Source organism: Ochlerotatus camptorhynchus, unplaced genomic scaffold (genome assembly GCF_037179485.1).
Source record: "Ochlerotatus camptorhynchus isolate MF236.1 unplaced genomic scaffold, CSIRO-AGI_Acam_v1.1 ptg000308l, whole genome shotgun sequence".
In the NCBI taxonomy this organism is placed as follows: domain Eukaryota; kingdom Metazoa; phylum Arthropoda; class Insecta; order Diptera; family Culicidae; genus Ochlerotatus; species Ochlerotatus camptorhynchus.
The window spans coordinates 1,486,773-1,513,154 of NW_027040796.1; the positions used below are offsets into that span (position 1 = coordinate 1,486,773).

At 39.9% G+C, this 26,382-nt stretch overlaps 1 protein-coding gene across 3 annotated transcripts in view; it reads right to left on the reverse strand.

Moving 5' to 3' along the window:
- Positions 1-26,382, reverse strand: part of LOC135707343 (matrix metalloproteinase-2-like) — a 961,657-nt gene that overhangs the window by 308,628 nt on the left and 626,647 nt on the right. The window lies entirely within an intron of this gene.

The window sequence follows — 26,382 nt, forward strand, 5'->3', positions numbered from 1 at the left end:
AAATGCATCCAGTAGCTTGTTCCAGCACCTAGCAAACTGCTTTAGCCCGTAAATACTCCTCCTCAAACGATACACCACGCGTCCAGGTCGTTTCATAATGGATAATATCCAAGTTAAAATTAGCCGGATAATTTTATCTTGAATATTATCCGGAGGAAAAAAATGTGCATAGGGATACACTACGTTTATTTATATCCACTGGATAGGTCTATCCGAATAATTATATTAACAATGTCTATCTGGATAATTTTGAAGCCTACATGTTTTTAAAAAACTTTTATTTTCGATAATCTGTATTGCCCATTTTGCACCAAAGAACACCCTTGCGCTAAAAATTATCCCTCAATTTTAAATCAATAGAACTTTGATAATTTTAACTTTTATTTTTTAGAGCATGAATTTTGAGGAAATATTTTTACCGCAGCAGTCTACTTTGGTGCGAACTCCGCAATAATTAATCTTATTACATTTATAGGAATTGTTTACACTGAATTTTTTAAAACATGTGATACCAGTGACTTGGTTGTGGGATGCATGCACAGCAAAAAATAAATTTTAATATTGCATCCAAGAGTTGTCAGTGTATGTAGTCTACTTTGCTTGACGAAATAAATAAATAAATGAATAGAATGCACTTCAATCATGTAGAAAATTTCATGTCATTTTTATGGCCACAAAAATAAACAAATGCAGTAAAAGCAGCGTAATGTCAGTTCATGTACTGTATTAATATTTTTTTTGTCCTTTTCAGCAACTAATATAACATCATATTTTCGCCATGATTGAAGTGCATTCCCTTTGATGTGATATTAAAAATTTTTTTTTGCTAGAGATTAAAAAAAAGTTGGAATGCCCTGAACATAACTGGAACTGGAATTTAAATTGTTGCTGTTCAAATATTAAGAGGTAATCAAACCTAATGAAGGAAGAATTCTTGTTACTGAAATCGGTTTTAAGCCAATAGGACAAAGTGTACGTTATGTATGAACTCTTCAACTGTAGCCAGTTTCCATACCCATACCAATACCCATATTGAAGTATATTTGGCATTATTTCCCAGTTTTTCTATAACCGGAAGCCGCCTTCTTGGATTTAGAAATGGTGTCAGACATTGATTTCCGGTATATGTACGTTATCCTGATTCCAAAAATACCCATATTGGAGGATATTAGGCATTATATCCCAGTTTTAATCTAACCAGAAGCCGCCATCTTGGATTTCAAAATGGCGTCAGACATTGATTTCCGGTCTCAAGACGTCATCCTGATTCCAAAAATACCCATATTGAAGGATATTTGGCATTATTTCCCAGTTTTTCTATAACCGGAAGCCAACATCTTGGATTTTAAAATGGCGTCCGACCTTGATTTCTGGTATATATACGTCATCCTGATTCCAAAAATACCCATATTGAAGGATATTTGGCATTATTTCCTAGTTTTTCCATAATGGGAAGCCGCCATCTTGGATTTAAAAATGGCGTCAGACATTGATTTTCGGTATATATACGTCATCTTGATTCCAAAAATACCCATATTCGAGGATATTTGGCATTATTTCCCAGTTTTTATCTAACCAGAAGCCACCATCTTGGATTTCAAAATGGCGTCACACATTGATTTCCGGTATATATGCGTCATTCTGATTCCAAAAATACCCATATTGAATTATATTTGGCATTATTTCCCAGTTTTTTCTATAAAGGGAAGCCATCATCTTGGATTTTAAAATGGCGTCAGACCTTGATTTCCGGTATTTATACGTCATCCAGATTCCAAAAATACCCATATTGAAGGATATTTGGCATTATTTCCCAGTTTTTCCATAAAGGGAAGCCGCCATCTTGGATTTAAAAATGGCGTCAGACATTGATTTTCGGTATATATACGTCATCCTGATTCCAAAAATACCCATATTGGAGGATATTTGGCATTATTTCCCAGTTTTCATCTAACCAGAAGCCACCATCTTGGATTTCAAAATGGCGTCAGACATTGATTTCCGGTATATATGCGTCATCCTGATTCCAAAAATACCCATATTGAATTATATTTGGCATTATTTCCCAGCTTTTAATGTTTTTATATAACCGGAAGCCGCCATCTTGGATTTCAAAATGGCGTCAGACATTGATTTCCGGTATTTATACGTCATCCTGATTTCAAAAATACCCATATTGAAGGATATTTGGCATTATTGCACAGTTTTCCTATAACCGGAAGCCGCCATCTTGGATTTAAAAATGGTGTCAGACGTTGATTTCCGGTATATGTACGTTATCCTGATTCCAAAAATACCCATATTGGAGGATATTTGGCATTATTTCCCAGTTTTAATCTAACCAGAAGCCGCCATCTTGGATTTCAAAATGGCGTCAGACATTGATTTCCGGTCTCAAGACGTCATCCTGATTCCAAAAATAGACATATTGGAGGATATTTGGCTTTATATCCCAGCTTTCCTACAACCAGAAGCCGCCATCTTGGATTTCAAAATGGCGTCAGACTTTGATATCCGGTATATATACGTCACCCTGATTTCAAAAATACCCATATTGAAGAATATTTGGCATTATTGCACAGTTTTCCTACAACTGGAAGCCGGCATCTTGGATTTCAAAATGGCGTCAGACATTGATTTCTGATATATATAAGTCATTCTGATTCCAAAAATACCCTTATTGAATGATATTTGGCATTATTTCCCAATTTTAATATAACCGGAACCCATTTTGAAAGGTATTTGACTGGTGTTTAAAGGTGTTTAAATTTTTTTCTATAACCGGAAGCCGCTATCTTGGATTTCAAGGTGGCGTTGGTTGACGATTTCCGATCTCCACGTCACACCGATTCTGGAAATACCCACATTGCGTAATACATCATTTGAATTCACAGTTTTTCTGTATTCAAAAACCGCTATTTCGACTTGACACTGCATAATATTATTCATCAAATACAATTTCTGTTTAGTTATCTGCCATCACTGGCAATTCTGAATTATTGCGCACCACGCACATAAACACACAACAGTACCGGATCGGTTCTTGAATTCAAAACATCATCCTTGTGAACACAGAACACCGGTACTGGAAAATCAGAACCGTACCGTGTGCAGCGAACTGGTGAACACGGTGCGATGTTACTTGCAACTACCAAACCGAACCAACAGCAGCACCATACACTCGGTACAACAGATCAGCACATTGGTTATGCTTTAGAAAACCGTACCGGTGCTGTACCGGTGGTTTGCCCATCACTGTACAGGTTACAGATTTTTGAAAAATATACAGATCTTTAAGATTTTTCAAATTAAGGGGATGTATTTTAAATATTTTTTTTATATTTATTAATTACGATAAATAATCATTGTTTTCCATCTAAGCAACTTGAATTCAATCAACGCATCAAACCCAAATCGTATTTTTCACTAAATTAATATTAACGGCGCCGGTGGTGTAGTGGTAAGCGTGATTACCTCTCACCCCAGCAGGCCTGGGTTCAATCCCAGTCGGCGCCGCCAGAATGTTCTGAGGCATAACATCTCTGATCACGTCTTCCTTCGGATGGGAAGTAAAGCCGTTGGTCCCCGGTTCATGAGTTGATGGGTCGATAGGTAGGGTCCAGGTGTGGAAGCTGCCTTCCTTGGCACGTCGGTAGCATTAGTGCTCAGCACGGAAAACAAGATCGACGGAAAAAACAAACCAAAGGAAAAAAAAAAAAAAAACTAAATAAATATTATTATTTTAGCTTCGACTGGACTTGGAATCTTTAGAACGGACTTTTGATGATCAGATGTTCTGATTTCTCGTTGTAAGGGATATTAGTTTCCCTTCTTATTTGTTTAATTAATCATTTTGTCAAGCTTCTGCATTCATGTTCCATGAGATGTCACTGCTGTTGTTTGAGGTAACATCTGCAGGAAACTACACACAATTTGTTTTCCTATAATTGTTCACAGAGGACATTGCAGTGCAAAACATGCCTGTCTCCTCCTTTTTTACACATTTTGCACAAAGAATAGCTCACTCCTCACAGAATTTCCCACCGATTTTTATGAATGGGGCGGGGCATAAAGTATCTTTTGCGCAGAATATGTAAAAAAGGCGGGACTTCAAATGTTAATCTAAATGCATATGTAGAGATACCAGACATGTATTGCAGTGACAGGTACCCTATTTTGTAATCTGTGAAAGGGAAATCACAAATCGAGTGTCACTGGGGACTGGAAGTAAAAAATGTAAAACTGTATGAGAAAATCGTTTATATTTAATTGTAGCTTGTTTAACAATAATTTCCGGCAAAGTGAACGACAAAGTCCCTGACTAATTTCTTTAGATTGGAAGATTGCCGCAAAAGCTCAACGCAGATGTCGCCAGTGCATGACGATGATAATGTTGACAGACTGCATATACAATTCGTGAAAATTAGCATTAAATCATAATTTTCATCAAGCCTGCGTAAAATCCATCCAATATAACATTCGAATTGAAGAAGAAAACGTTTTTACCATCAGACTGATGTGCATCTTTGACTTTTCCAGATGAACTTTCATAAGATATATTCATTTCATTTCACGGCTCCATCAATGCTGCATCGTAAATATGATGTAAACAGAAGTAAATTGCTCAATTACTCAAAATAAAGATGATTTGTCATCTTGTTATCACTTTGACGACCATCTAGCACCATTTTATAGTATGGTGCGTGTTGAGTAAATCAAGTTCCGGTACGTTTTCCGTCGAAAATTGTGAGTAAAGGGTGTCCACGATGAAATTGCCACACTATGAAATTGCTCTAACTTTTTAACCGTTGGGTAGAATTTAATGAAAATTTGGGTGGATTTAGTTCATAGTGCATTATTTACATCCTGCAAGTTTTAAAGTCCTGTGATCAAAACTCGCGGAAATGGAGTCGAAAGAACAGCTCGTGCGTGATAAAATCTTGCGCATTCATCACGAGAACAAGGATCTCTCGCATCGTTCCATCGCTAAAACGTTGGGAATCGCGAATTCCACGGTGTCGCGAGTGATTAAGCGGTTCGAGGAACGGTTGACCACCGATCGGAAGCCCAGAAGTGAAGGAAAAAGTATTCCGTACAACACCAAAAATCACAACCGCGTAGTTGGGGCCTTCAACCGAAATCCGAACGCCTCCGTTAGGGATGTGGCTAAGAAGCTGCACCTAAGCCGAAGTTTTGTCCAGAAGGCCAAAACTAAGGCTGGGCTTCGAACGTTCAAGGTACAAAAGGCCCCTAATCGCGACGAGCAGCAGAACAAGTCCGCCAAAACCCGTGCCAGGAAGTTGTACCTCAACATGCTGACGAAAGTTGAATGCTGCATCATGGACGACGAAACATATGTGAAGGCCGACTTCAAACAGATCCCCGGCAACCTGTTTTTCACGGCCAAGGATAAGTTCAGCGTTCCGGAGCATGTCCGCTTTCAGAAGATGTCCAAATTTGCGAAGAAATTCCTGGTTTGGCAAGCCATCTGCACGTGCGGGAAGCGGAGTGCACCTTTCGTGACCCAGGACACGATGAGAGTGCCTCCAGAAGCGGCTGCTTCCTCTCCTGAAGGCCCACAACGTCCCAACAATCTTCTGGCCGGATTTGGCCTCATGCCACTACTCCAAGGACGTGCTGAAGTGGTATGCGGACAATAAGGTCAATTTCGTGCCGAAAATGTTCAACCCTCCCAACACTCCGGAGCTCCGCCCCATCGAGAAGTACTGGGCGATTATGAAGCAGCACCTTCTTAAACGACCTAAGGTAGTGAAGACAGTCGAGGAACTGAAGAAAGTATGGGTTTACATGCAAAAAACGGTTGATTCACAGGTTGTGCAGAATCTTATGGCCGGAGTTAAGGCCAAGGTGCGGGCATTTGCGTATGGACTGTAAATAAAATACGAGTAAAATGGTAAAATGAAGTTTAATAGTTATTTCTCAATCCCTGAAAATTTGATGGCAATCGGATGAAAACTCGAATTTTGCGAATCAATTTTGTGTGTGGCAATTTCATCGTGGACACCCTTTATCAATATGTTTGCTTAAAAAAGGCCAAAATGAACATTTATTGAATATTGGCGTCCTATACAACCAATTCTCTATTACCATCAGCATGATACAACCTTTTTTTCACTTAATTTGCACTTTCATCTTAGTGAAAATCGCACATATTCACCATTTTCCGAAAAATGCAGCTGCGCAGGAGGTAACCTCTCCCCAGGCTTGCCTAAACTCCTCGAACTCAGATTATGCCGGATAGATGCTCATTCATCGTGAGCTAGTTCATCCCTCACATATAAAGAGCCATGGTGTCAAATCCAAAGAGCGCAAAAGAGCTCGAGCTCAGATTGATGCTCAAGCTGGACTTCCACAAACACGCATCACGATGAGTGATGCGGGGTTCGTTCTTGAGTGAGGCGTGATTTCCATCGGCTCTGCTCACCAAACAACATTTTGAACTTCGGGATGGACTCGGTGAAACTGTAAATATAGAGCTTCGTTATGCATTCGGAGAGAGCACACACGGCCTTTGATTTATGTACGGTTCTTCCATTCAATATTATGATACACAACAATACATACAATGGACTATAGGATCATTCCCAGAGAACGTAACATTTTGAGAGATTGATGTTTTTTTTTACTCGGGGACCACTTTTTGGGTTACTCAAACTCAGTCACAAAAATCTTTGATCGTTTTTTTTTTCACAAAGTGCTTTATGAGTGGATAAACGAAATTATATTTCTGACCTAGAATGTACGAGGGAAAAACTAGTAAAAGCACTAATTACTCCGTTTATGGATTATCCCTTGGTACTGTCTTCGTATTCTCCTGTTGCCTTTTAACATGTTCATCCGTTCAATTCGCTACCCTCGCTGCACACACGGTAGCTCGGAAATCTTTCTGGATCAACAATTGAAATAGGCAGAACAACCAAACGTAAGAAATGGCTTTAAACACAAACTTCTTTAGAATCAAAACACTACCACATAAACTAAAATTTCCATTTGATAAAGGAAGTTTACTCTATCAGATGATGGCGTTAGATTGTTTGGATGTGTTTTGATTTTCGAAGAATTTATGTTTAAAGCCATTGTTTACATTTTGTTGTTCCGCCTATTTCAATTATTGGTCTAGCATTGTTTAAATCAGGTGAAGTCTGAATCGATTAATTCATAGACTTCAGTTGGTTGTAAGATGTCACAGAAACGCAAATCAAATTTTGATACGGCTCTGTTCTTCAGCAAGTTAGGAGATTCAGCAGATGGTGAATTAAAGTGTAAATCTTGTGAGAAAAAAATTAAAACAAAACACAACTTCAATTTGAAAAGACATGTGGTTGGTCAGCATCCTGGAGTGGCGGTCAAGCATGGACTGTTGAACGATGATGATGAGGTTGGCGATTCGCCTCCGAAAAAGCTCCAGAAAATCCAAGTAGAAATGGACAAAAATCAATACGTGACAAAACGGCTCCCCGCATACATAAATACGAAAAAATACAAAATACACATTTTCAAGTCGGGTAGATGAATCGAAAATACTCAAGTTGACAGCCCCTCGCCGAAAATAAGCAGGGATTTAGATGCCCTGCCCGAAGATCTTTTTTATTTTCATTTCTTTGCAATCCGTTTTATTTTGCTTTACCCTGCACTCAAAAACTAAAATAATTTCAAAATATGTTTATTTTGTTCGCATAGCTGTCAAACCAAACAAAAACCAATAGGGGAAAAGTTGGCTTCGGCAATACCTTAACCTATTATCGTCAGGGGGTAAACAACGTCCTTGAGAGCTCAATTTTGACATGAGGATACATTGTGTTTCAGAGCAACTATTGACCAAATTTGAGTACCCCCCTGACGATAATAGGTTAAGGTATTGCCGAAGCCAACAGTTCCCCTACGTTTATTTTCAACACGAATATATAGAATAGAATATAGACAGTTACCTGATGAATCCAATTCCCAATTTTGCGTTACGGAATGTATGCATACGTTCTATAATGTTTTTTTTTTTTCATTTCTTGGTTGTGAACTTCTTTCTCGAATACAATACAAAATCACTCATTCATGCGCACTGGGAGAAGCCATCAAGAACCATGCTCTCTACGAATACATCACGAAGCTCTAAGTTTACTGCTTTGCGCATCACGAAGTTAAAATTTCTGCTCGGCAGGCAGAGTCGATGTACACCCGAGAACGAGCTCCGCATCCCTCACAAAGATGTGGGTTGGTAAGAGCCCAGCTTGAGCATCAAGTATAGCTCCGTGAGAGCAAAATATTTCATCATCAAAATATGCTGGAGCTCAGCTTATTGATGACTATTGATGGAGCTTTTGGCAAGCCTGCCTCTCCCTCTGGGTGCAAACTTGTTATGCATAATTTGCCATGAAAACATCTCCGATCCATACCTAAATAATAACAAATAGTTTTCAAACACGTTTTCTTACACGAAAAGTTTCCACGGGAAATTATTAGTTTTTCTTTATGGACCGATTTGCCCCAAAAAGCGTCTGTTTTTCTTGGAAAATTTGGAAATTATCCGTCTTCTAGTAGTTCTCACTTCGAAATGTAGGTGGCGAAAGCTTGGAAAAGTTTCACTGCAAGACGCCAATTAATTATATGATTTGAGTAGTAGCTATACTGAAGATCCGAGAGATGTCGCCCCTTCAGTGGTAGGAAAATCATTTTTGCAGTATGGCGAATATCAGAAAATCCACGATTTGTGACTAAACATGCTTTCACAGAAGGAAACAAATAAACTAGTGTTTACCTTATCACCATAGTAATGTACTCGTGCAATTTTTGTGCATCTAAAATTGCCCATAAAGACGATAATGAATAAAAACTGAAAAATTTCATGCATTTCCAAATGGTTTCCTACCATTCCCATGCATTCAAAAGTGACTGGCCCTCTGGATGTGGATGATATCAAAAACAGCTTAACTTGATTAATTGTCTTTCACTTTTTTCCCACTTCTCTCAATTTCTATATGGAGATTTTTATCACATCCTACCAGCGAAACAGCTCCATCTCTGTGGAAAACGGTCGAATGAAATGATTAATTAACCATGTCACATGGTTACAGATACGAAGGTAAATCAAATACATTTTTTGTCAAATCGGTAAACAAGCCATTTTATAAAATCCACAACGTGGTTTATTACGGTTTGTGTGTCGAAGAGTCACCTGCACATTTTTTTATATTTGAAAAGCGTAATTGCATACGTAAATAAAGATTATTGCATGCAATTCGACTAAGCTTCCAGTAAAAGTTCTGTGCTAGTCCAAGGTCCAGAGATTAAGGTTTTCGTAATCTCAGACATAAAAAAAAATCAAATTCTAGGAAATTGTGATACTTATTTCGTTACGGGAATTTTCAGCCGGAAGCAGATTTGTCCCTCATAACTGGTACTTAATGTTTTGTATTTTCAGACTGTAGAAGAATTACAAAACACATCAAGATTGTAGGATTTCAAGATTTTTAAAATAGACAAATTCTTTAGAGAGCAAACTTAAGTCATTTTCCATTATTCTAAACTTAGAACAAACTCCTTCTGAACTATTAATTTGCTCAATGGAGATTTACGTAAATCCGCACTAAGAGCATAATACGGAAATTATACAGATTTTTTTTATAGATTTTTCTCAGCCAGATACAGATTAAAAAAACTTTTAGCGATAAAAATACAGATCTAAATTCGAAAAAAAAAAATGTGGCATAACTGATCAAAGGCCGTGCGTGCTCTCTGTGAATGCATAACGAAGCTCACCGTTTCACCGAGTCCATCCCGAAGTTGTTTGCTGAGCAGAGTCGATGTAAATCATGCCTCACCCAAGAACCAACCCCGCATCACTCATCGTGATGCGTGTTTGTGGAAGTCCAGCTTGAGCATCAATCTGAGTTCGAGCTCTTTTGCGCTCTTTGGATTTGACATCATTGCTCTTTATATATAACAAGCTCACGATGAATGAGCATCTATACGGCATAATCTGAGTTCGAGGAGTTTAGACAAGCCTGCTCGCCGTTGTCAACGGTATAATCAATATGTATGGATCAGTATGGATTTACTTGTATGTATTGCAACATTATGATTGATACCTATATAATTTTGGTAATTTTTAAAAAATAAGCCGTCTATTTTTTGAAAATCGTAGGAAGAGTTGAATTGAATTGAATCGTTTCTTCTTACAGTTGCGTAACTGAAATCAGTATGTAGTGCTTCAACATAATGTCCCTTATCCATTGCGTTAATAGAAAATGTTACAAAATTCAACAGATTAGTAGTCTTTGTGCGAAAAAGTTTTGATTTGTTATAGATTCAAATAGTTTAGGAATGCAGGACAATATAGAAACTCCACGGTAATTTTTGACGAAGGACTACGTCTGTTATTTCTATATAGGGTTGGTCACTTTACATAGTGTGCCAAAATCAAGCTTGGGCACACCCGGGCGTCGTCATTGACGCTGTTTGGCACCCATGGTTACAATTTTTAGATGATCTTAAAAGTCACTGGCAACACTGAACTTTTTCTGCGCTTGCGCAGTGTGCATGTGTCAACATTGTTATTGATGTTGCCACAATATAATCAAACTATTTTCAAAACAATCGGGAATCTCCAACAAGTCCCGCCATGGATTCTCAAAATCGTTACACCCGTGACGGCAGTCGCATCCACATTTCCTCCCAGACGAAGAACAGCTGACAGCGGTATCTTGACCTGACCGAGATTTCCAGCCATGGCTACACGAACTAACGATGCAGCTCCCACGGCTGCGGATGCTTCCAATGCTGCTGCTGTTACTTTTTTTTTACGAATTTTAGAGGAGACGGACCAGTAGAACGAATAGTAGCAGTAGCAACTAAAGCAGAAGCAGCATTGGAAGCAGCCGCAGCCGTGGGAAGTGCATCGCTAATTCGTGTAGCCGTGGCCGACGCTGGAAATCTCTGGCCAGTCACGACAAGCGGTACTAGAACTGCTCGAATCAGAGCTGGTAAATATCACGGCCGTCATGTGACAATGAGAAAACAAGTCCTCTCACTATCACGAGACGAAACTACCTATCATTTGCTTTCTTGTCATTTTCCAATGATCAAGCACTCATGAGAATAATTTATATACGGTTTTGACATCAGCATTTATAACTGCTTTAGATGAATTTAATCAACCAACCCTTATGTAACCGGTAGAGTGAATATATTCTTAATATTTGCTCGGTACAAGTAACATGTACATGTACAGTACATGAGCTAGTATTTACGATGATCACAACACTGTCACGTTCTGTCATGACAAAAAAAATCGATGAGATTTTGAAGAAATTCTCTATCATCGTTTTCTCATCCGATGATAGCGACAGAAGTATCTCTGTAAATATCGCGTGAAATCTTTCATTGAAAAGGACATTTGCCAGCCCTGGCTCAAATACATCCATGGAGCGGTTCCACGAACAAGTGGGAAATTTTTCCAGTTTTTATTTTTTGTATTGATTTGCATACCTTGCATACAAGTTTTTGGGGAAGAAAAACGCCGTTTTGCATACTTGGTTCGCCATTTTGAATCTAGCCTTACTTATGAGAAGGGCCTATGAAAAATGCACATGATATCTTCAAAAAATTGTATCTCGGAAACGGTTTGTCCGATTGGTTTGGTGTCTTGGGCGAAGTTTTAGACAATTGTTGGTGTTATATTGAGAAAATATGCACGGTAAAAAAAAAGTTTGGTATTTGTGTTTTGAACTAAAATATAAATTTTCCCTTTAAAGTGACATGTCAATAATTTTTTTATTATCCTTATGTTATAGCTGACTGAAAATGCTATCTAGTAGTGCACAGTAGGTTGTTCTGGAGAAAAATAGGTTACAATGAAAAAAATTGTTTTTTAAAAAAATACAATTTTCAAAAAAGCTATTAAGAAAAGTCAAAAAAGTTTGTCACCCTAATTTTATGAAAGTACATCAAATTTGCAAACAAAAAGTACTTCAGTAACATTTTTCTAAGATGCACCGTTTAGAAGATATTACTGATTTAATATTGTTTTTTTTGATAACTTAATAAGTTTTGGCCCTTTTCGGATGTACTCCGTGTTTTTCCAGTTTCAAAAGTATTTTTTTCGGAAAGATTGGAAAATTTTGAGTTAAAATGACACTGACAGCTTAAAGATTCGAGTGAAATTCTCTGCCTTAAAAGTATTTTGAAAAACAAGTTACAAAATCCCACTATCAGGAACAATGATTTCTTCAAATGATTTTTGGTGCGTTGTGCTGAAAACGTGCTAACAAGTATTAGATACAGGTAATCAGATACCAGTTAGCTGTACTACGTACAGTTGGTGATTGTAAACATGGTCTTTGTTGGAACTAGTCCACCATGGCCACGCTGGCCATAACGAGGCTAGCTCCGTCGTTGACCGTTCCTTAATAATAAATAAAAAGAACGCAGTAGTCACCTTCCATCAAACTAGAGGGCTGCCGACTGATACCTCAATCAACAACCGCCGCACTCTTTATTCATTCCAGGTATATACAATTTACAATCTTCTTCAATAACAATATACCTACGCCAGCAAATCTACCTCGCTCCAACTCTCCAAACTCGTACCTGAAGGTTCGACGATACCTGAGCGTTCAACTCTACCTATCTTCCAACAGTCTTTACCCAGCATTCTATGATTTCTACCCGTGAGCTGTATAATAATGTCTGACTCGGTTCTGAATTTATCCAGTATCTACTAGGGAAAACCAAACAGTAAATGCAGAAAGGTTGCTAGTAGCATAGTGATTATAGTAATTTCAGCTCATAATCCTGTGTTTTTGAACGAGATCCAGTGTTGTTTGATAACATAATAATTGTAAAGGAAAGTGTAACACGTTTTGGTGCAAAGGTAAGTTTTAAATACACATTTTAATTATATGTTTTGTGATATTTTCGTACAAAACTAACAATTGGAAAATATTTTCTATGTTACAGATTACAAAATGAGTAAAATAAGATGTATTCGCCCATTCAAAGACATTCAGTGTTCGAAAGAGCTGCGATAATTCACGGATGGTATCATCCAAAAACTAAAATCAATTGGATTTTCCAAGGTATCCACACTGAACACCAAGGATTTTCGTGTTTGTTCGTCTTGCCGTCTACATATTGATTCAAGAGCTCACCTCACCCAAAACGAGGAACAAAGCGTAGCCGGCGGCTCAAGGATGCCAACTGTTGAAAGTTTGGTCACGATACCATCAGAGTCAACGCTAAGCACAATTAAATCAAATGAAGACTTCACGATGCCTGTAGACGTCGAAATATTCAACCGAGGAATAGCAGCTATTCGTGTTTCGCCTATAGATTTAGGTAAGGTTAAAAATGTTCACTATCCTGAAAAAAAGTGCGCTGAAATCGTCGAAGGTGTACGAAGAAATCTTTTTAAATTAGACGCTAAAACAGAAAAAGCAAACGAGTTTGATGAAGTCATAGAAAATATGAAAATTAAATTTTTAAATTCAGCCACAAGGCAAGAAAAACTATCAATTTTATCATTGTTGCCAAAATCATGGTCAGTACAAAAAATTGTAGACGAATTTAAAACCAGTAGAAATATGGCATCAGATGCAATCTGATAGTGGGATTTTGTAACTTGTTTTTCAAAATACTTTTAAGGCAGAGAATTTCACTCGAATCTTTAAGCTGTCCGTGTCATTTTAACTCAAAATTTTCCAATCTTTCCGAAAAAAATACTTTTGAAACTGGAAAAACACGGAGTACATCCGAAAAGGGCCAAAACTTATTAAGTTATCAAAAAAACAATATTAAATCAGTAATATCTTCTAAACGGTGCATTTTAGAAAAATGTTACCAAATCACTTTTTGTTTGCAAATTTGATGTACTTTCATAAAATTAGGGTGACAAACTTTTTTGACTTTTCTTAATAGCTTTTTTGAAAATTGTATTTTTTTAAAAAACAATTTTTTTCATCGTAACCTATTTTTCTCCAGAACAACTTACTGTGCACTAGATAGCATTTTCAGTCAGCTATAACATAAGGATAATAAAAAAATTATTGACATGTCACTTTAAAGGGAGAATTTATATTTTAGTTCAAAACACAAATACCAAACTTTTTTTTTTTACCGTGCATATTTTCTCCAAATAACACCAACAATTGTCTAAAACTTCGCCCAAGACACCAAACCAATCGGACAAACCGTTTCCGAGATACAATTTTTTGAAGATATCATGTGCATTTTTCATAGGCCCTTCTCATAAGTAAGGCTAGATTCAAAATGGCGAACCAAGTATGCAAAACGGCGTTTTTCTTCCCCAAAAACTTGTATGCAAGGTTTCATGCAAATCAAAAAAGATGAAAATTACTCGTTGCTTTAATGATATGGAACCGCCATGTGGCGGTGGCTGCTACACCAACCATTCCATCGTCCAACATATAATGTTGGAGGATCGTCTTGGCAAAATCTCAAATAGTTCAACAAATAATTTGTACTCTCCTGCCTTTTTGCACTTCCAACTAACACAATAAGAAATTATAATTACGAATCATAATATAAACTACCCAAAAAAGGAAAATCCTTTCTTTTCTCAGAAAAAGAAGCTTCCGCCCTTTCAAAGCTAACGTGTTTTCGATGTTCTCGTTGCTCCACGCACCGTTCATCTTCTTGGAGGAGGAGAAGCACAGCTTCATAATGAACGGAAATTTTGTGCATTTCTGATCGATCGCGCTGTAGTTGCACTTCATGATGGCGTTCACCGCCAGGGCTACTCGAAAACTTGACCAATCTGGAGGAGGAACTTTCCAAATTCCGCAGGAACATTCGCACTTGCGACAGGCGTCAGTCCTTGGTGGTGAATGCAGTCAGCAGCAGATCTTCGGACGGCATACGGGTGGGGTATTGAAGAAGTGTAGAATGCGATTTTTGCTGGCCTGGGAAGCGATTGTTCTTGGAGGCGCTGTAGACTTTGAAGCTGCTCGAATTGTCCGGCAGGGTGTGCGGGTTGGTGGACTCTGACAAGTAGTTCTGCTTGGAAAATTGGCTGGTCCGTTTCGGGTCAGCGGTGCATCCTTCATCAGTCCGACGTGTGTTCCGGCTGGTGTGGGTTTCCAGTTTTCCGACGGATGATACTCGGGCGGTGACAAATTCGGTGCAAATCCGTTTCCTCCGCCGGCTCTCAGGGGTCGGCCTACCGCCGAAGATGGAAGGATCGTGTAGAAATGGAGCTCGTCCGTTGCAGGCATCCTTGGAGATGGATGCATCCGGTGTGTAGTCCCAACTGGAGTCCGTGTCGTTTTTGAAAACATTGAAACACAAAACAAAAACAAAAGCTGTTAAAATACCGGGTTGCCAAACAAGGCATTATTCACAAGCAAACAAAAGTCAGTTCAATGACTTCTTGGCACTGCCGGTACAGCTACGATACACTGAGGTACACTGAGAAAAATGTTGGCGCAAAATAAGTGTGTAGATTGACCAACCCTTGATGGGGGTACACTTTGTGAAACCCTAAAGTGGAACATGTAACGAATTTATGAAAGATTTTTAACGTTAATAGCTCAACTGCCCCTGGACCAATTTCAATAATTTTATCATCAATCGATCAGAAATATGTCAACGCATCTTATTATTTGAAATTAAGATTTCATCATTATTTAAAATGTCCCTATTGAAAATTACACGAATGTGCCACTGTTGATTATGATGTGCCACTATGATTATTAAAATTATCACCGATTGCCTGCGAAAAGCGATTTCTCTTACACAGATTTCAAAGCTTAATTCCATCAGGTCTCACCAAACGGTATTTACTCAATCACCGCGTGGTGAGTGGTAGTGTTCTTTAGTACAAAATGAAAGGCTCCAGGCAAGCAGCTTGCTATCAAGGCTGCCCCCAACCGCTGATCGGATTCAGTTCCAATCACCGTGTGTGAGTACTGAGTACCAATGTTACCGACGCCAGGGAGGCAGCTTCCACGCCTGGACCCTACCTATTGACCCATCAACTCATGAACCGGGGACCAACGGCTTTACTTCCCTTCCAAAGGAAGGCGTGATCCGAGATGTTATGCCTCAGAACATCCCGGCGGTGCCGACTGGGATTTAACCCAGGTCTGCTGGGGTGAGAGGTAATTACGCTTACCACTACACCACCGGCACCGCTACTGACAAACCACTTTTATAGTTTCTCCTATTTTCATTCAAAAATTGGATTGCTCCATCAAAATTTGAACGGTTTCTTATAGGAAAAAGTTGGCAGCTTTCTAATTGCGTAAAACTCGGTGGAAGGTAAGCACATGAAAAATGTAGTTTGAAGAATCAATACACCCGGCACCGGTGGTGTAGTGGTATGCGTGACTGCTTTCTCACCCCAATGGGTCTGGGTTCAATCCCAGCCGAGGTTTAGTGGGATTTTTCTGAGGCATAAAAGTCTCTGGTCACGTCTCCTTCGGATGTGGGAAGTAAAGCCGTTGTTTCCGGCCCATGTGTGTTGAAAAGGTCCGATATCCTACGCAGGTGTCGTCGCTGCCTTCCTGCACATTCGATTGCCATCAATGGACGGCAATTTATGCCGGTCGGTGATTGGTATTGGCACTAGATTGCGGAACAGAGACCGGTGTTAAAAAAAATAAGAGGCAGAAGAAGAAGAAGAAATCCAATATGGCAGCCAAATTCAGTATGGCCACTAGTGATCAAGGGGTCCATCAATTTGACCTTTGCCGATCGATTTTTCCCGTTTCATAACTAGAACTTCTGAATGAGTGCAAAAAATTGGTTTCTCAGAACTTCGTGCAAAAAGTTGTCAACTGTTTTCAGCGAGAATTGCTCTTTGTAAGGAGTTTATTTAGGACGCTCCGTTTTTATCTGATCAATTCTGGATCACGTTTCGTGATAAATGTTGTTTTGCATAAATTTTACCACCTCAAAGGATCAACCCTTTCCTGATCGATCGCCAAGAAACGCGAAACCCACCTGCAAGGGGACAATACTTTTTCCCGCAAGTCGAAATCGATGATGTCACGTTTCAGCTTGCAATTCTGGGAAATACAAAATATAAAAAAGGAGCTATCCTTAGGATAAACCCAGCCGAAAGACAGCAGCTGTACGATGGCCATATCACCCACACTCACCCCCTCCACTGTTACGGCCCTGCGACAGCGACATACCTACAATCCCGGGTACATGTTTGTGTTCAACTTGTGTGTCATGCACAGTCACCGCATGGTGTGTAGCAAAACCATAACAATAACGGGCAGAGGTTATGAATTTATGCATGACCGGAGACAAATGGAAGGAACTAACAGCCGGGTCTATTCTTACCGAGGAAAGTCTTCTCCTTTCCCGTAAGGATGCTGGTAATTCTATAAGCAAGAAGCTGCTACCCGATGGGCTTGGACCAATATGTTTGTTCTTACGATATTCTCATCCTCAGAAAGCTTGCCTCATTTTCATCCACTTATGTCGGATTTTCGTTTTACCCATCGATTGTTTCCACCGAACTGGATTGATTGAGCCATATCTAAATATAAATATATTTTCGTTCGTCTGAATCTGTTTGACATTCATCGTGTATGATAATGATTTTTCGAGACCCCATATTTATGAGGACGATAATAATATTTTCCACGAATAATTGTCGATTAAATTTCGATTATGCTGATTCGGTTATTTAAAATCGGTGGGATTTTCCGGCTTTGATTGGCATGGTAGATGTGTTCGGTTCGGAGAGGGTACAGGGCAAAAAGTTCAATTGCAAAAGTCCCCTCTCCCGTCGTCGTCTGAGAGTGTCTGATTGCATAATGGCCATAAACAGGAATAACAAACAATCAATCAATTGGCGAAACAGGAGTTCAATTGGTGCTGCACAAACTGTTCAATCATGAAATTGTACAAATCGACAGCCATAAGTGGAATAAAGGCGACAGGCTGCTCCGATCGATCGGATCCGTGGGGGCTTGAAATTACCAGACTTTCCAATGTTCCCAACCAGTCTAGAGCGCTTGCATATGTGCCACAGTTCGAACGAATGTAAATTGACGCCGTGAATCAAAACAAAAACAGATTTCCCGCGACGTGCAATGAGACGATAAATTATGAGCAGATTTATCTACTCCCTCTACCCCGCTTCCTTCCAGAATTGCATTTTTTTTTTAATTAGTTCATCACAAATTGGAACGATATTTGTTTCCGCTCACTGCCTGGAAAATGAAGAAATTAATCAAAATTTAAATTGGCTACCGAACAACCGAAGTGGCGGTGGTGATGGGGTGGGGTGTAAATTCATAACCACCCAGAAAACTTAATTTAAAGCTACAATTGAATTCCCAAGTGACTTAACCAAGACAAAATTCCTCCTCCACAGGAAGCAGTGCATCTCTCTCGCTCTCGGATCGAAATGGAATCCAATTTTCTTAAAACGGTTCTACGGCGACGGTCATTACCCGGAGGGCACGAGATAGAGAGTATGCGGAAGGAAGTCATCTTACGGGGATTAAATTCGCCTACATCTGTGCCAGATTATGCGGGCGGGTGTCCCGGGATGGATCAACAGGACACACATCCTGTGCTGTTTGTAGTCGATGGAGCTGCTGGGACTTCACTTGACTGAATGTCAGGATGGGGAATGCTCTTTGGGAAAAAGTACCTGGAGGTGATGTGATGATACTCCTATTCCGGAGAAGAGCTTTCATCAGTCTCTCATGATGGTTGAGTGTGATCAAATGGTTGAATGTGCAGCTTACCATTTTCTTGTGTTTATTCATGAATGTATTTCAATTTAAGTGTAATCAATATTTGCATTGGCTTTAATTTTTATGACATACGAACCAAGAAGTGATCTTGTCGAACATACCTGAAATAAAGAGAAGAAAAAACGTTATTTGATGTTCAAAATATTAACCTTAACGAAGGCCATTAGTAATAACACATTTAAGACTTTAACTATTTGTATATAGAGAGTGGAAAGCGAGCAAGGACAACTTTTTCAGGAAGGTACAAATCGGTTTGATCATCTCTCTTTACCAAACTCCCCCGTTGGAAAGGGATGGTGAGGGTATTCCCCCCGCCACCACTGGCAAAAAGAGATGATCACCGACTCGCTTATGTACCGACGATGTATTTGAAACAGTTCTATCGATTGTACCCCACTCAAGTTGTTATCTGGAGGAAGGCATCCAGTCGTTCAAGGACCTCTTTGTTCTCTTATTTGGAGGACAACCCTAACATAACAATATCATGCAGCATCATTATGTAGTTTACAGCATGTTCGTACACGGCGAATGAGAACGGCCCTAATTTGAGTTTAGTTCACTCATAATCGCCAAAAGTGCAGGAACTCAGCGATGAGCTTTCCCAGGTTTTTCCAGGATTTTCCAGGGAAAAATTCCTGAATTTGAGAAAAGTAAAGATTGGATTCACTCAGTCTATTGGTACTACTCCGAGACTGAATAAAATTTTCGTCAATTTCCTCATTTTCCACAGGAAACCATGAGACAATTTTACTCATCGCTGAGTTCCTGCACTTTTGGCGATTATGAGTGAACTAAACTTGCATCAGTATAATTGTGTGGCAAGTACAATCATGCTCTATGCCCAGGGAAATCGAGAAATTTTCCAACCCGAAAAATTCCTAGACCGGACCGGGAATCGAACCCAGCCACCTCCACTCCAGCATGGTCTTGCTTTGTAGCTGTGCCTTTACCGACTGAGCTAAGGGAGGTCCCTTAGTTCTTAATAATTCTAATATTACTCTGAGGTTGATCAGACTTTCAATGTAATTCTTGACATCATAGTAGGCAGTGGGCAATTTTATTCTAAAGTAAAATTCACCAGGCTGCAGTGGATATCAAAGCCTAACATCGTGGTATTCACACACAGTTTATCTAAACTACAGGTAACTTAATTTTATTATATAACTTAAATGAAAGTCTGAAAGCGGAATTTATATATTTCCTGGGTCCCAGATCATAAAACTTTTTGTTAGTCTGAATTTACATGGAACTCTTTACAGGATATCTTCGTCTTTTTTTTCAGAGTTTCATTTGAATCATCCTAGAATTCCATAATACTTCTTCTCTGGATTCCCCTACAATAATCTTGATAATATCCAAATGTTTTCAGTAACATTCTAAGAGTTCTCTTGTTATCTCTTATAAATCACTCTCCGATTCCACAATTCCCTCAAACTAGCAATAATTTCCAAGAATTTGCATAATTTTGTTTTCATCTTTCTCTATGAAATTCCATTAGAATATTCTTAATAATTTTCTTGGCACACTCTTCCGAATAACCGTCACACAATTCTCAGACTTATCCGATAATTCCCTTTGAGCTGCTTTGTAGGTAAGGTCAGAATTGTTTTTGAAATCCTTTTCGGCATTTGTTAAGTACTTGCCAAAATGGCATTGAAAGTCTCCCAGAAATTGCCAGATGTTTTTTGGCATAATTCCGATTAAATTTCTTAAAATTTTATAAAAATGAATCTCCATAGAAACATTGAACAGAATTCCATTGAAATTATTCTCACTATTTGTACCAGCATACTCCTCAAGTTTCATCATAAGAACTTTCTTTGATTTCTCTCCCGAATTCTATTTCCATTCTTCACAAAATCTCCATGCAATTGAGTTTTTAAAAGACAACTGACACTGTCTTCAACCTGAGGTTGCTCAGACAGAAAACTGACAACACACCACACCCAGTAGACTAGTAGGGAAATTTTCAGGTTTCGAAAAATTCCACTGGCTGGAGCGGGAATCGAACCCTCACTTCGTGGCACTCACAATACGCCTGAAGGACGGGTGACACCACACGACCACGAATCTTACAAAGATGGATGGAACTCTACTCAGAATTACCTTGAAATTCTCCTTTGGTTTCGCAAAGAATTTGCCTCACACAATTCTAAAAAAATCAGACTGCTGCTAAAAATTATCAGATGCCTTTCAAATTTTCCATATGAATTATGCTCAAAAATCTCACAGACATACTTCAAAGTCCTGGTGGTTGTCTAGATTCAAAAGCCTTGCTTATTTTTCTAGGCTGAATTTATTGTTTTCAATCCTGACAGTTTTCGATTTCTCTAAATTAAAAAATTATAAAAATTCCTCCATATTGAAATTTTGTTTTTTTTTTTAATATAGAAAATAAATAAAAATTCCAACTTAACAAACATTCAGGCCCACTATTATTAAAAGTTTGATGATTTTTTTCAGCGAATAATCTTTAGAAAATGGCTACATTTGCATGATTTTGCAACCCATTAACATGCAAACATGTTGTAACAATTCCATGTACGATGTTGTAATAATTTCCAACGTTGATGGCCTTTAATAATTAAAGAAGCAGTTTGTATTTTGAGATTAGAGTGCAAATCAATTGCAATGATATTTTTAAAGCAACATGTTTGAAAAATCTAGAACATATTTTAAAATTCTGGAAATAGACGTGATCTGTCTGTGTATCTGCGAAAATCTGGAAAATCCAGATAAATCTGGAATACTGGCAATGCTTGTTGTATGCGTTGAACGAACATCTCAAAGACCTGCACCCGGAAAAGTGCTCACAATTTGGTCTGGACCCCGATGATGAAGCGGAGGATTCATGCCTGGGCGAAAAAAAAAGATGTCGAGAGTTGGTATGCACGTTGACTACAACTTCAATGAATCTACATGACCTCCTGCATCAAAATGGTGACAGAAGCTGGACTTTCATTGTTAGTCTTCGAAAAACCATGGATTTACGACATTATGACAATAATCGAAGGAGCTCTCAAGGCGAATCCCGTTACCCAGAAGAACATTCGCGAATTGGAGAGGTAGCTAAAAGGTTCCAAGACCAATTCACGAAGGATTTGGAAGCTTGAAGCTGGATTCAGCGTCAATAAAGGGACGAAGTATCCTAGGTGCGAACACACAGTACATGAAAAAAGATCTGTGGTGGTAACTCAAGTAACAATTTTGGTTTTATGAGGGTTCTGTAGACCATGATTTTGACTTTAAGAATGCTATAAAATCTCTATAAAGCTTGCAATGTTACTTGGGAAGTACCCTCTGTTCAATTGATATGAAGGTAGCTCAAACTGCGGAAAACATTCGTGGCGAAGTTTTCAAACGTTTGTCACGATTTGGTCTAGAAATCGAGAACCTGTACTCTGTCACCACAGATAACGGGGCTAATTACGCGAAGACAGATTCTCTCATGAAGACGGTACAAGCAATTGGCTTTTTTAATGCACCACCAATTAGAGGGCCCTAGGCGAGTTCGAGAGGAAACGTCAACCAAACCGTTTGTTTACATCACAACGCAAATTAAAGCATTTTGCATTGAACATCTTGCCAATTTCCATCGGCAATTGTCGTACTTTACGATTTTACACCGATCTGAACTGATTTGTACTTCAACTATTCACACACTAGAAATCCGGAAGATCATAACCACTAAGGCACTATTCTAATTTTACATTTTTCTCAACAAAAATATTGCTGAAAAGTGTTCCACTTCCTACACGGATAGAAATTTCCTTATACCTTTTGGCAAATTTCTATTGCTGATTATTCATAAAATGTATAAGTCAACTAATAAGCAGACGCCTTGCAAAAAGTTAATGAAGATTATGTGTCAAATGAAATGTATAAGCGGTTACACATACCTTTTATGCATTCTTAGTGCACCTATGTGGTTTGTATTATGGAATGTATAAGGCTGATGTTTTGGCAAAAATGTATAAGTGAAACACATGAATAACATAATTGATTTTCGTTTCGTGTATGCCTCACGGCAACAAGTTCAGCTCACAACCCCTCTTTTCGACGTTCTCCTATTCATCACCAGAGGTTGAATCGATCGCTAAGTTTCTATTAAAAAGGCGTATCGCCCTATACTCATTTTCAATCGAACCGTATTTGTTTGCTTCAAAAATGTTTTGTATGAAAAATACGATTCGAAAGAAAACGAGAATAAGGGCGAATATTAGAAATGGAAGAGGACACAACAAATGATAACAGCACTCTGGAGATGATTGTGAAAATATTTAACATCTACCCCATTTGAAAAATTTGCACGCATCGTTCGTAAGTTTTGGCTACGAAAAAACCTACACGAAGCGTTTTCTACGCACACACGAAGCGATCGTTTCGCCAATTCGCTCGGTCCGTTTGCTTTGCACTCGTTCAACACATAGTTCGGTTACGTTCGCAACATGAACGACGAACGGAGGGTGTGCAACTGACATCTTGTGGTTCGGTTTATAGATTCTGAACAAAGTATGAACGCGTTCAAGCACATCACTGCTCAAAAGTTCCTACCTCACGCCTCCACGAGTCATATGATCACAAAAGACTGCCAGCTGAAACATGGACTCAGCTGGTTGGCCTAGCCTGGGCAATGTTGTCAATCCGACAATAGCAGGCTGAGGAGGTGCGACGCGAACACTGGCGCAGTAACCATAGCACGGCGATAGAGGAAATGCTTCGCCAACCCGAGCGTCTGTTCACCATGGAGGTGCGGCTCAAACAGCGTCTGACTGGCATCCACCGGCTGAATAAGAAATGCTCTTCCCCGGAAGCTACACCTAAGATGGCAGCCCCATCACGGCGGATAGGAGACCTTAGGCCAACCACCTACTGTCTCTGTAACATTTACAATTGTTACAGAAACCAACAGAGAAAGACATTGAACTGATTTAACGGCAACGACTTTTAGCGCAAAACAACGGACACGAATTGGATCATGGAATGTATTGACGTTAGCCCAGCAGGGTAACTGGCACAACTCGCCAACGAGGCGCGACGCATGAAGCTAGAAATCCTGGGACTGAGTGAAGTTTTTTGGCCAAACTTTGGAGAACACAAACTGCCATCGGGACAGGTACTACTATACTCTGGTATTCGAGATAAAAACGCTCCCCGCCATCGCGGAGTTGGTCTCCTACTTAGCGTGCAGGCAAGTGCTGCGCTCATCAAGTGGAAGCCTAAATATGGCAACGATTATCCTCTCATTAGTAAGAGGATAATCGTTGCCAGATTTAGAACACGGGCTGTTAACCTTACCATAATCCAATATTATGCGCCAACCGATGCTGCCGAGCTACAGGACAAGGAGAATTTTTACAGTCAACTGAATGCCGTCGTGGATATGGTTCCAAAGGGTGACATCAAGATCTACACTGGCGACTTCAATGCGAAGATCGGCTCCGACAACACGGACTATGAGCGTGTCATGGGACGCCATGGTCTCGGCGAAATGAGCGAGAACGGTGAGCTGTTTGCAGAATTTTGTGGCAATAACGACATGGTGATCGGGGGTTCACTCCTCCCCCATCGGCCAGTGCACAAAGTCACATGGGTTTTCCGTGATGGACATACCGAAAATCAGATCGACCACATCTGCATCAGCCGAAAATGGAGACGGAGCCTTCTTGATGTCCGGAATAAACGCAGCTTTTAATCGGCGAGATCCGCCTACGCATGGAGCGGATCCAGCGACGGGAGAAGAGACTCGGGCAGCGGTTCAACACACGCTGACTTGAAGATCCAGCGGTAAAAAGGTTGGACGCAGGGCGTCTTAGTGAAGGTGGATGTGACCGTGTGAGACAATTGGCGAGGTATCATGTTACTCTGTGTATTTTTCTCAAAGTTCTGTGCAAAGTTATCCTGAATCGGATACAGGAGAAGATCGACGCGACCCTCTGGCGGCAGCAGGCAGGATTCCGTGCCGGAAGATCTTGTGTGGACCATATTGACACGCTCCGCATCATCCTGGAGCAAGTCAATAAATTCCAAGAGTCCCTTTATTTGGTATTCATTGACTACGAAAATACTTTCGACCGTCTCAATCACGAGAATCTGTGGGGCGCCCTGGGACGCAAGGGAGTCCCGGATAAAATCGTCAACCTAATCGAAGCGCAGTATCAGGCTTTCACGTGAAGAGTTCTGCATAACGGAGCCTTGTCTGACCCTATCCGGGTAGTCGCTGGAGTGAGACAAGTATGTATACTATTACCGCTACTGTTTCTCATCGTAATCGACGAGATCATGGTAGGTGCAATTGACCGTGTACCGAACCGTGGGCTGCTTTGGCAGCCTATCACCTGATGATGTTGCTCTACTAGCACAATGGCGCTCTGATATGCAGAGTCTCAACGACCTAGCCGAATGCTCCTCTGCAGCGGGTCTCACCATCAACGTCAACAAGAGCAAATCGTTGGATGTCCACACGGGCAACCCTTCCAACTTTACGGTAGTGGGGCAACCAGTGGAGAAGGTCGAACGTTTTCAATATCTTGGCAGCCAAATAGCGTCGGACGGCGGGACCAAGAGCGACATAGGTGCACGAATCAAGAAGCCTAGGGCTGCCTTTGCAAGTTTTCGAAACGTATGGAGATCAAACCAGATAAGTAAACGCACCAAAATCCGACTATTCAACTCGAACGTACACACTTAGAAAAAATCATGTAAATTTAGGTGCTCTAAGAGTGACATATACGAGCGTCAATTTTGACATAAATTTGAGTCATAACAGACGCGAAATATAGTCCAATCAAACGTACTTTTCGTCGAGCAACGAACTTTTCAGTCTCGGAGCACTTAATTTTACATGACATGTTTGTTTACGTCTCACCTTTTATGTCAAAGACGAATTCCGTCACGTGTAAAATTGATTATTTCTAAGTGTGTAAAATCTGTGTTTTTATTCGCCAGCGAGACGTGGTGTGTATCATCGGAGAACACTCAGAAACTGCAGGGCTTCATCAACGGATGTCTGCGGTATATAATTCGTGGCTGGTGGCCTCACAACTGGATCTCGAATGCCGAGCTACATCGTCGATGTGGAGGTGGGTCGGCCACACACTTCGAAGGGGCGGAAACGAAATCTGCAAGCAAGCGCTGGATTAGAATCCGGCAGGACATCGCAGCAGAGGCAGATCCAGGGGCTCATGGCGGCGGAGCCTCAACAAGGAAATAAAGCAAGTCGATAGGAATCTGAGCTGGGCTCAGGTCAAGGCGAAAGCGAGCAGCCGCCCAGGATGGAAGTCTATCACGTTGACCTTTTGCACCTCCGGTGGTGTACAGGACTTTTAAGTAAGTAAGTAATTTAGTACAACATTAATTAAAAATAAAGGGGATTCAGGTATTGAATTTCAAAGTCAGAGCAAAAGCTCGTATACAGTTTCTCAATTTTTCGATAGTAAGCATCATACTTACTTAGAAATACCTAATCTTACACGTGACGGTATCCATCTTTGACATAAAGGATGAGACGTAAACAAACATGTCATGTAAAATTAACTGCTCCGAGACTGAAAAGCTCGAAAGTACGTTTGATTGAGCTGAATTTCGCGTCTATTATGACTCAATTTTATGTCAAAATTGACGCTCGTCA